The following is an 11,053-nucleotide window of genomic DNA, read 5'->3' on the forward strand; positions in this document are numbered from 1 at the left end:
CGGTGCAGTGGCTTGTGAGTTAACGCGGCTCAATACATAACGTTTAAGCGTCAGTGACTCTACTTGAGTACGAGAGTCGTATGTGATTTCGTGAATTAACAAAAAAAATAATAATAATAAAAAAAATAAATAAATATTACAAGAAAAAATTTACTAAAATTTTTTATAAGAAAATTTCAATAAAAACCCATTAAATGTGATAAAAGTTGTAACAAGAAACTTAACAATATCTGCCATAGTCAAGCAAACGATTTCCGATCATTTATTTTTATTTTATTTATTTATTTATTTTTCTCTTTTTTTTTTTTTTTTAAAGAAAAGTGAATTCTTTTATATGTAAAAGTAATAAAATTTAATTAAAATTAAAAAAAGTGCCAATAAAAGTTATTAAAAAAAGAGAAAGAAACCTTAACAACAAAATAAAAAAAAAGTGCCTTAAATTTATTTATTTATTGTACATTAAACAAATGTTGCTGTTGCTGCTGCTGTTCCTTATTACAAACATCATAAACAAACTGTGATTTTCCTCACCAGCAACTTACGTAAGTTAATAGCGTTTCCTTTTTGTTGTTGCTGCTTTTTCTAAACCGTTTTTATTGCAAGACGTAAACTGTTTTGTTTTTTTTTGGTTTTATCAAATGTTATTAAATTTTTATTTTGTTATTAATTCGCGCCTCTTTTTTTTAAACGAATTTTTTCTTTCATTTATATTTATTTTCATTTATTTTGGCATTAAAAATCTTTAATCGTCACATATACAACAGCACACAAAACAAAATATATATAAAAAAAAAAACACAAACATTAAGAAACAAGCTTTAAACAACAACATCAACTTTATGTAGTTTCATGTGTTCAAGTCTCTCCACATATACAGACGCTCACCTCTTCACCATTCTTCGTCTGCTTCTTCGTCTTCGCCTTCGTCTTTATCTACTTCTTCTTTTCCTTTAGACTGAAACATGCCTAAGTAGTCGTTGTTGCTGTTACCAAGTATCGTATACGTTCGTTAGTTTGGTTTATTTCTTTTGCTCTTTATCATGCCGGAATTGTTTTTGTATTTCTTAACCAAAAAAAAAAAGGAAAAATATAAGTGAAAAAGGTAATCGAGAAAATGCCAAATAAGGTTTAAAACGAAGTTTAAATGCTCTCTACCTAAACTTCCATAGAAAACGCTAAGTAGTAAGAAATCTATACAGTTTTCACTTCCATTTATCGTCCCTCAACAATGATTTCGAAAAGTCATTACAATAAAAGTGATTAAATTATTATCTTATATTCAGTGACCTAAAAAATATTGAGACTTCTGCACGCGTGGATCAAATCTTAGCGTAAGGCTTCCATTAACATTTCTTGGTTGATATCTATTTAACTTTCCGAAAGGAAAAATAATTTTTCGACAACCGAATCTCTTAAGCTTGCACACCAACGCTTTGTTGGCCTTAGCATGCATTTCACATGATGTTGTAACGTTAATATAGTATAAAAGTAATATACGGCTCCTCTGCTAAAATTTTATATAAATGAAATGAGCAAATTAACCCTTTGGTGGCGATGGAAGTCAGATTTTTTTGCAAAGAGCTATTGCATATTATCTTGCATTTTTCTAATCAGTGGCTAAACTTAAGAAAAGAATTTTGTTCAAGGCTTTAAATTCAAATCACATCAAGTTATCAATAAAATCATTTACAGAGAGTATATTCGCAACTATATCCGCAGTTTTGTCCGCAAGAGTAGTCGAATAGGTAAGAATCGTACACTAAGTTACTACTTGCCACTTCAAACAGTAGACTGTAGACTTTACTTTGGCTTTAGCTATGTTCAGCGACTGTTCAGTTGATATAGGCGTAACACTTGCTGATTGAGCGCACTGCACCCGGCACGATGCGGCCGCATCCCTATTTCCCTTCCCGTCTTCACCTTTGCCTGACCATCACTATGTTACGGGTACAGAGGACGTCCTTTGATTGGTTATATAAAGAAGACAAAAAAAAATCCAACTTAAGGTTACTGCGGCCTCGGCTAAACGAATCGATTCGTAGAAAAACCGATCCTCTACTCGAAAAAATAAAAGTTATTTATTCTGGACCGTAAATTGTTTGTAGCAGTTTAGCATAGTGTACCATATGGCCTTGATGCTGACTGCAATTGCAGACATTAGTCCGATACCTATTGAGTAACACGACTCTTCCCATTTAGCTCGTAGGTTAAGAAAAAATATCTACTTTGCGTAACATTTCCATGTCTTCGATGGCAATATATGTATATATATATATATATATATAGATGGCTATATATGTATTACGACGGAACGAGAAGCTTTCGATTAGGAGACAAAAAAAATTAGAAAAAAAATGAGTATTATAACTATTAGTAACCTCCCAAGACTAGAAGATCATAAAATTATCAATAATTGCAGGGAAAATGCCGCAAGCAAAACGACATTTTTTATTGAAGTTGATACAAGAAGTCAAAAATCTTGTCTAATGGAACCATAACTAGAGTTCAATGGTGAGCTGGAGGCTCTATGATGAGCTGAGAAATAGCACATTAATCGGTTTTCTTTTGTTATTGGCTTGAGATTGCCTTTCATTTGCAGAAAAAAAAAAATTCGAGACGTATTTCCTACTAATAGCTTTGTACTTTGGCTTATTTGCTTATGTTTTTATCTGTATTAAATTGGTACACACCGATGAGAATTTTTAAAAGGTCCGTTCTCTTCTTTTATTCGTTACGCGCCAAGTAACCATCGCAACTTTCTAAGACTTAACACTTACGTCATTTTTAGAACAGTTAACGAATAGGCGCGAATGTGCGCGCCTTTTCAACATTCGTCATCAATTTTATTGAACGTGCGTCGCAAAAGAGAAAGACAAGCCTTAAGAATTTAATTATTTCTTCTTTTGGTTTCTGTCGTTTACTTGCATCAAAAAATATATGACAATTCTTCTTGTACCCTCTACCCGTTGTACTTACGTAGAGTTTCAGATATTTGGATTTTGAAATCGCTTTTCAATTAGCTTTTATTAAGACGGCTTTCTTCAAATAAAACTAGCTCCGGAATATACCAATTTTTCCGGAAACTCGCTTAGGAGGTATCGCAAAGTATATACGTACTTTCACTTCATGTCAAGTTCCAAACGAATTCAAACGTATCCGTATATAAGATTGTCCGCAGGTCTCCTGTTGCTGCAAATTTTCACGGACGCAAAATAAATGCAAAGCAATTCACTGGCATGCACGCGGCCACAATTCTTTCTCAACAATTTGCTACGAACAATGTTTAAGAAGAAAAAAGAAACAAATAAAAAGGAAACTTAAAATTAAATTTATGAGTTTAACGATTAAAAATTATTTAAAAATATGTTGCGTAGGGGTGGTCAGGCATCGTGAATTGAACACTTTTGGATTTAACAAAAGCTTTCCAATCATCTAACTTGGCAAACAAGTTAAGCCCCTAACTGTTCGCTGGTGAACTTCTTTACTTCTTCCGGTTCTCGGGCAACTGGAATGAAATAATTTAACGGTTCTGGAGGTAGTTCGATTTCTCTGATTTCTTCTCTTATTGCTTCTTCTTGCTTCGCTTCTTTTATCCCCTTTTTGTTGTTTATATATGAGCTGGTAATGGCCTCGGACAAATGGAATGAGATGATTTAACGAAATTCGGGATAGTGAAATTCTCCGAATTTTTATTGTTTCTATATGCTTCGCATCTTTCATCCTCTTTCTGTTCTTTTTTGTCTTCCTTTCTCTATTCTTTTCTCTTCCTCTTTTTAGTTTCGTGGTCTCTACCCGATTTTTCTGTTTTTTTTTGCTTTTGATTGCTTTTTTTTGGCTGCTTTTTTCCGTTTATTTCTTTCTTTCTTTCTGTGTGTTATTTATGGCTAGTAAGAATATTTTTCCCTTCGCTTCTCCTCATTTCCCTGGATTTCTTTTTTCTGCTTTCTGCTTTTTTCTTGTCGCTTTCTACTGTCCTTGATTTCTTTCTTTGTTTCTTTCCATTTTTGCTTGCTCTCTTCAGACGATTCCATTTGCCTTTTATCCTCTTTTTAATCGTGCGGGTATCAGTTGCATTTATTTGTTATTACTTTTCTTGTTTTCTTTCTTGCTTTTATTTCTTAGCTTTTTCCGCCTCTCTCTTCTTCCTTTTTCTTCGATATGAACAGTTCCACTCGTTCTTTCTTCGACTTCCTTTGATGATTGATATCTTTAATTACTTTTCCTCCTTTTTGGCAATTACTTTCGTCCTTTTTTCGTTCTTCTTCTCCGGATTTTTATTTTCTTCATAAAATTGATGTTATTCTACCAAAGCTTAATAACATTATTCTTCTGTAGACAACATATTCATTTGGTCCGCTTAGATTTTGCCGCTTCATTCTATAGGATATCTTGAAAGGCACGACCCTATGAAAATCGGAAACATGTATTAGGTAAGGCGAGCGCGCTAAATGATGTTTCTTATAATAATTTTCGATTCTTATTTAGCGGATGAAAAGTGGAGAAACAGTGTACATATTATATGAGAGATATATTCAAGATTGAGACTACTTTTTATCGAGTAAAATTTTTGATAGAAATGAAAGAAAAGAGCTTAAGCATAAAGGCTCTGTGGCGTATTCGCTAAGCTAGCAAGTTAAGTCAAAGCATTCATTCATCTGTCGGGACACTGTCTTGCTTTAATTATCCAAGCATCATGTAGTAATGGGCGCGAAATCATTTTGTCGTTGTTATCTTTACAGTTACATGAAAACTTGGTAACAAACCTAGAAAGGTTTGCCCCAAGCAAATCGAAATGAAATTGAATCGCAATTGAAATTTTCTTTTAATTTTAATGCGATTCGTCATAGATTTTGATACAGTATTTATTTATTTTTTTAATTTTTATTATTGTAAGAAAAATTCAATGAAAATAATGAAAAAAATTATTAAAAACGTCCTTTCAAAAGTGCAAAAACAATTTTTTCTTACTATCAATGCGACTATCATGGCTCCTCTCCCCGTGGGTTAATAACTTATTTTTCTCTTTTCCATAAGACTATCTTTATCTTTAACGCATTTATTATTATTTTCTTTTTTTTATTTTTATATATATATATTTTTTTTTTAATATAATTTTCTTAACATTTGCCATTTCTATGATCGTATTTTTGTTGTTGGTGTTGTTGTAATTATTTGAGTTGCTGCTGTAACGTTGTATATAAACATTGCGTTTTCTTTTACCTGTACACACATGCATGTCTTTTTCTTTTTTTCGGCATCTTTTTCTTTCTTTTCTCAACTGGTGAAAGATTCGTCGTTGTTGTCGTCGTTGGTTGAGAAAGTTGGTTGAGTGTTAAGTCAAAGACTCTATAAATTTCCATAAAAGTTAATTGAACATTTTGGATGGTTGGGGTAGTGAAGAGTAATCTGCAATAATAAAATACGAAAAACAAAAAAAAAAAAAAAAAAAACACGAAAAAATCCTGCAGATATTGTCTTCTGGTTTTTATATTTAATGGAAAACCGAAAATTAAGGAAAATAAAAAAAGAAAAGGAAAAAAGTAAACCAGCAGTAAAAAAAACTCCTGTTTGACTTTCGAAAGTTTTTTGTTTTATAAATTGTTTTTTTTTTCAAAACATTTTTCTTGTAATAATGGGTGAATTACATCGAGTTTGTGTCTTAAATCTTTTGTTTGTTCATTATATTATATACAGATAGATGTGTACAACACCCTGTTTTCTTGGCTACACTAACGTGGCCTTTCCATTTCTTACCTACTTGTTCATGTTTATGTATGTGTGTATCAATGTGCACAAGTAAGTTTATATATATATATATATACATATATATATATATATACATGTATAAGTATATATATGTCTGCGTGTGTGTGTGGGTTACTCTTAAGTGCATTTAAAATGCATTCATTCTTCTTACGTTCGTGGTCCATACACCCAGCATAGCAAAGCAGCCTTTTTTTATACAGCGCAACCTCATTTTCTGATTTCTTAGGTGTTTGTAAGGCCAGAGGGAGGTAGTTGGTACGCTCTTGTATATCTTTTCTTTTTTTTTTTCTTATTTGTTTGTTTTTTTTTTTTGGATTTTGTTCAGTTTTAGTATTTGGTAAGCCTGGCAATGGAGGTCTGTAAAGGCATCTCAAAAGGTGATCTGATCTTGCATTCGTGCTTTGTTGACTTCATGCTGCAGCTACATTTCTTTGTACGCTGTAGTTCTTGTTGTTGTCGTCGTCGTTGTTGTTGTTAATTTTATTTATTTTTTTTTCACCACTGCTCGACAAAAAACGATAAAAACATTTTGTATCTATAGAGTAGTGTAGGTATATGCACCATGGGAGAGTTAAGACTACATTTTATGTTTGCAAGAAATAAACTTTTTTACTCTCCTTCTCTTGACTTTGCTGCTAAAGTTCTCGTTGTAAAGTTAGAGGTTTGTGTGTGCGTGTATGTATTAGTTTCTCTATATGGTTTTCCGCATTAACTCACAGCATCAATTTTAGTTTCATGTCATTCTCAACCTTTTCGTCGTCTTTGGTTTTTATTATGTTTACGTTCCTCGTTCTTCACTTGGTTTTATCGACAACAACAGCAACTAACACATCATGATCTTAAAGTTGTTACTTTTTCATTTTTAACTTTATCTTTTTTTCTTCTGTTTTGTTTTCTTTATTTTGTTCTTACTTCTAATTTTTTTTTATCGTCATTATGGTACACAGTCTGAAATTAAAGTTTTTTATAAAACATTTTCTCTTATGCTTTAATTTTCTCTTTTTTGATTTATTTTCCATCTTTTGTAAGTTTCATTTTTTTCTTTTTTTTTTTTTTTTCTTTTCAAGAAAGAATGATAAAATAGAATAGAAGGAGTTAAGAAAAATCAGAAAAAATAAACTTTAGTGTGGATCAAATAGGTTTGCTATAATTTCAAAGAAACCATCATCAGATGAATATTGTTTTCTTGCCCGAGTCCCGTAACATAATAAACTTTTCGACTAAGCTTTGTCTAATGTTAAATTTTTTTCCTCAATTCAGAGTTATAGCGAAAAACATTAAGATCTGCAGCAGATAGGCCAAAACCGTGAATCGTTTCGAATGCAAGTGCTTGTGCAGAAATCTTTTACTTTATAGTTTTTTTCTTTTTCTTTTTTTTTGCGTCTGAAGCCTATTTGTGGGTGCTATACATATAGCAAACATGACAAAGTAAATCTATTCTCCAACGTTGGGTGTAAACATGAATAAATTTTCAATTTTATGTTTGACTTATGTAGTTTGTATTCCACTCAACAGTTAGTTAGATACTTAAAGTTATTTAAAAAAACATTATTCAGATTTTTGATTTATTTTCCTCTAGATTTTCGCCTAAAGCAAAAAAAAATTTACGATACTCTCACAGTTCACGAGAGTGCAAATGTTTTTCAAGCTAAAATGCATTCTTGCAGTTACAGAAATAATAAACTGAAGTAATAAAATTATACGCAAAAGTTTAAAATTAATTTAAAATTTTTTGGGTTACGTGAAATGTTTAGTAGATATTTCGTTAACCGGAATCGCCTCTCAGCAGCGATCAAGACAATTATTTAGAAATAATCAATCTTGGCAAAGAACAGACTAATGGATTAAACGACAGGATATCTTTAATCTTTCAAGCGTTTATTTGTATAAATGAATTAATTTTATACATTTCACTATCTCGCCGTGGGGCCGTCTTTTGTTTTTTTTCTTTCCGCGGAGTGTACTCAACCATATGTACGTCTTCCTCGTTTGTACGTCTATCCATACACTCGTTAGACTTTCTGTCCAGCCGTGGATTCGTCCGAATACTTAACCGTCTGCTCGTCAAGTCCAACCATCCGTCTACGCTTTCATGCGTATATCCATCCGCAATTAAGTCTGTTCGTCTGCCCAGTTACCATTCGCATCTTCGTTCGTTCAGTATTCGCCTATCCTCCTCTCTGTTCGACCGTCAACTTTTCCCATCTGATCGCTTGTGCGTCCGTCCGTCCGTTTATTCGTATACTCATTTCTCCACATTTTTGTCTAATCATTCCCTTTTTCCAACGTTCGTCCTTGCTATCCATTCGTTTATCAATGCATTCAAGTGCTAGTTCCATTCATGTGTGCACGTCTTTTAGTGTAGTTGTCCGTTCTTTCATCGACCTAGCATATCGTTTGTCTTCACATCAGTGCACATGTCCATTTCTCCTCCCATTTAGCCTATGGTCTAACTGCCCGCTAATATTGCGATTCCGATTTCTCGCTTGTAATATAAAAAACGTTCTTAAATTCCCTTTCTTTAAGTAAAATTTTTAAGGTAACGTTAATAAATCAGTGAAAGCCCTTTGTCTATAAACTCACATATAATAATATATAGATATCATTAGCGAACGCATAAAAGTTTAGAGTCGACTTCTCGTTCCTTTCCATTTCTTTTTTGTAACATTTTGCTGTGTTCTTCTTCCGTGATTTCATTATCGCTGCTTATATAAAGCGACATTTGTTTCGCGTCTATTGAGTTCTGTTAGCATCGCGCAACCGACTGTGTAAGCATCATATTAGTTTATTTATTTATTTATTTACGATTACAGTGATGTCATATCTCGGATTTGAAAAATCGTTTATTTACTTTTAAAATGTATTTAATGAAAGTAAAAACGTGAAAAAGTTATGAATATTAGAAGATTCCGATATAAGATACTTATACGAAACGTAAACACCAATTCGATGAAATAGCATTCTTCACTATGACTCGTTCACTTACTAATATCATACATGCATTACAGTTACTAATATCATACATGCATACATCCGCACACGTACATGATTGATCTATGCCGCAGCATTTTTCATTTTCTCCTCGGTCGAGGATGAAAGCGAGAAGCGTTATTGTCATCCTGAAGAAATCGTTTATTGTCGGACTAAGGTCCCTTCTATGTAACGCTCGTTCCTTGCATCTGGCCTGGAAAGGGATTACTGAACGTTAGTCATTCATAGCATAACTAATATATCAAGTTCTTCGTGAACACGGAATGTTCTATGGCAAGCTACGATTAGTCATCATAAGAAATTTTTTTCATTAAGGGAGTAGATAACTCCGACAGCCTAAAAAGGCACTAGACAATTTTTTTTGGACACAGGCAACGGCAATAGGCTAATAATATTTGAAAAGATAGTAAAGCGTACGTTTAGCTACTCGTAAAAAAAAGGTTATGTTAGAAAGAATAGTAAAAATAGCAACAGCGGCCTCTTTCTGGCGAGGCATGTTCAATTTAAGGACATCTACCGTACGTAGAAAAAACCTTTTTTTTTTTAACAATCACTTAGGAAATGTCCCACATTCGTGCAATATGATGACGGTCGGGTAGACGTGAAGGAAATGAAAACGGTATGGAGATGTCCGCAGTCTAATGGGCGTATGCTCAATCGATAACTGTTGTGCCTTTGTCGAGTGTGCAATGACTGCAGCTGCTACCAAAGTAAAAGGAGATCTGCCTGATCCAAACATGAATTGAAAAAAAGCTTTTAATCTGCGTCCTACAGAAAGAAATCCACAGAATATTTTTACGACATTGATTTGTGTGTAACTGAGGAGTGCTTGAGTGAAAAAGGTCTATTTTCGAATCAAAAGGGGAATAAAGCTTAAATTAGTTTATCGAAATTATTGTAGGTAGTAAATGAAGAAAATGGTGCTTCAAAGTGGCTCTGAATGAAAAAAATGAAAATTAATCATCTTTCGAGAAAAATGCATTTAAAGTCTCATTCATTCATTTAAGCCAATAAAAAAAAAATTGATCAATTGAAATATTTAGAATTGTTTACCCCTGAAATTTGGGCGTAGTCCGTGGTAACATTTTCGTATCAAATATATTAATATAAACAATTAAACGAGTGATGCTTCCAGTTAAAGGAATGCAACAATGTTTCAAACTATGCTTAGGATCACATAATATTGCCCTGTTGTATTAAGCAATGCTGGGCATTGAAATAAAAAGAAACCACAAAGTCGAGCTGTTTAGTTCATTCGACATTTACCAGTGGAAAAAAAAATATTAAAAATTTAAATTAACCTTTTTTGGTTCTGCGTCGATTGCGTGCATTTTTCGCACCAACTCCTATGTCTACCTAGAACCGATATTATTAAGGATATCGGATATTGTAGGTAGAAGCAAAAAGATTAGAAAGGCGAAGAGTTAAGTAAACCTCAAACAATGCTGTTATTTCAAATAGAGGGTCTTGGTATTTCAACACAAAATTGAAGGATTGGTTAAAATTTTGAAAGTGGCTGTAGATAGATAAACATAATTTGAAAAGGCAATCGTTTTGCACTTAATATATTCCTTTATTATGAATAATGAGCAATAAATTGCAATTATTAATACATTACTAGCTCTTTTAAATAAATTCTATTAGATATAAATTTAAAAAAAGCGCAGGGCCTCTTTGTTAGATGACGAGTTAGATATGTAAAAAAAAAAAAAAAAAAAATGAACCGGAAAGGTTGGAAGCAACCTGCCCTGTCGCCTGTCCACTGCTAAGAAGCGGCGTTGCAGAACGTTCTTATTTGCGAATAAAGCACAGTTATTCTATCAGACAGCGACCCTTAAAGTTATAAGTTAATGACGTTCTATTAGAGATTAGTTTTTTTACGATTTTTGAATATTAAAAAATTTTTTTTAGTAAACAAAAAAAATGTTATATAAATGTAAAAAAATACAGACACATATGAACAAATTTATTCCATTCTCTTTAGATTTAGTTAAACGGTTGTGCAGCGCACCGCACATATATTCATACGAGTACTTGTTAGTTGTTGTTATTGCTTTACATATTTTTTTATAGCTTTTGTTTCGTTTATTTTGCTTTATCTCATGTATATAAGTGCATGTACGAATATATGCTATTATTGTGTTGTTGCGAGATGTTGATTGCATTACTTAGTTTTCTGTTTTCTGTTAGCTGAATGTTGCATTTGTCTGCGCGCCAACGCAAAAAAAAAAAAAACAAATTATTGTACGACTTTGATTGTTTTTTTTTTTTTTTTTTTTTTTTTTTTTTTTTTTTT

The 11,053-nt window shown here is 32.5% G+C and overlaps 1 protein-coding gene across 3 annotated transcripts in view; it reads left to right on the top strand.

Annotated features, from left to right (window-relative positions):
- Nucleotides 1–416: 416 nt before the first annotated feature.
- The window catches only part of LOC119636794 (protein grainyhead), a 222,255-nt gene continuing 211,618 nt past the window's right edge, over nt 417–11,053 (top strand). For all 3 annotated transcript variants that reach the window (XM_038032401.1, XM_038032404.1, XM_038032402.1), the window contains exon 1: nt 417–542. The gene's annotated coding sequence lies outside the window, so the exon portion shown is untranslated. The remainder of the gene's footprint in view (nt 543–11,053) is intronic.

This window comes from Glossina fuscipes, unplaced genomic scaffold (genome assembly GCF_014805625.2).
Source record: "Glossina fuscipes isolate IAEA_lab_2018 unplaced genomic scaffold, Yale_Gfus_2 28, whole genome shotgun sequence".
NCBI lineage: Eukaryota > Metazoa > Arthropoda > Insecta > Diptera > Glossinidae > Glossina > Glossina fuscipes.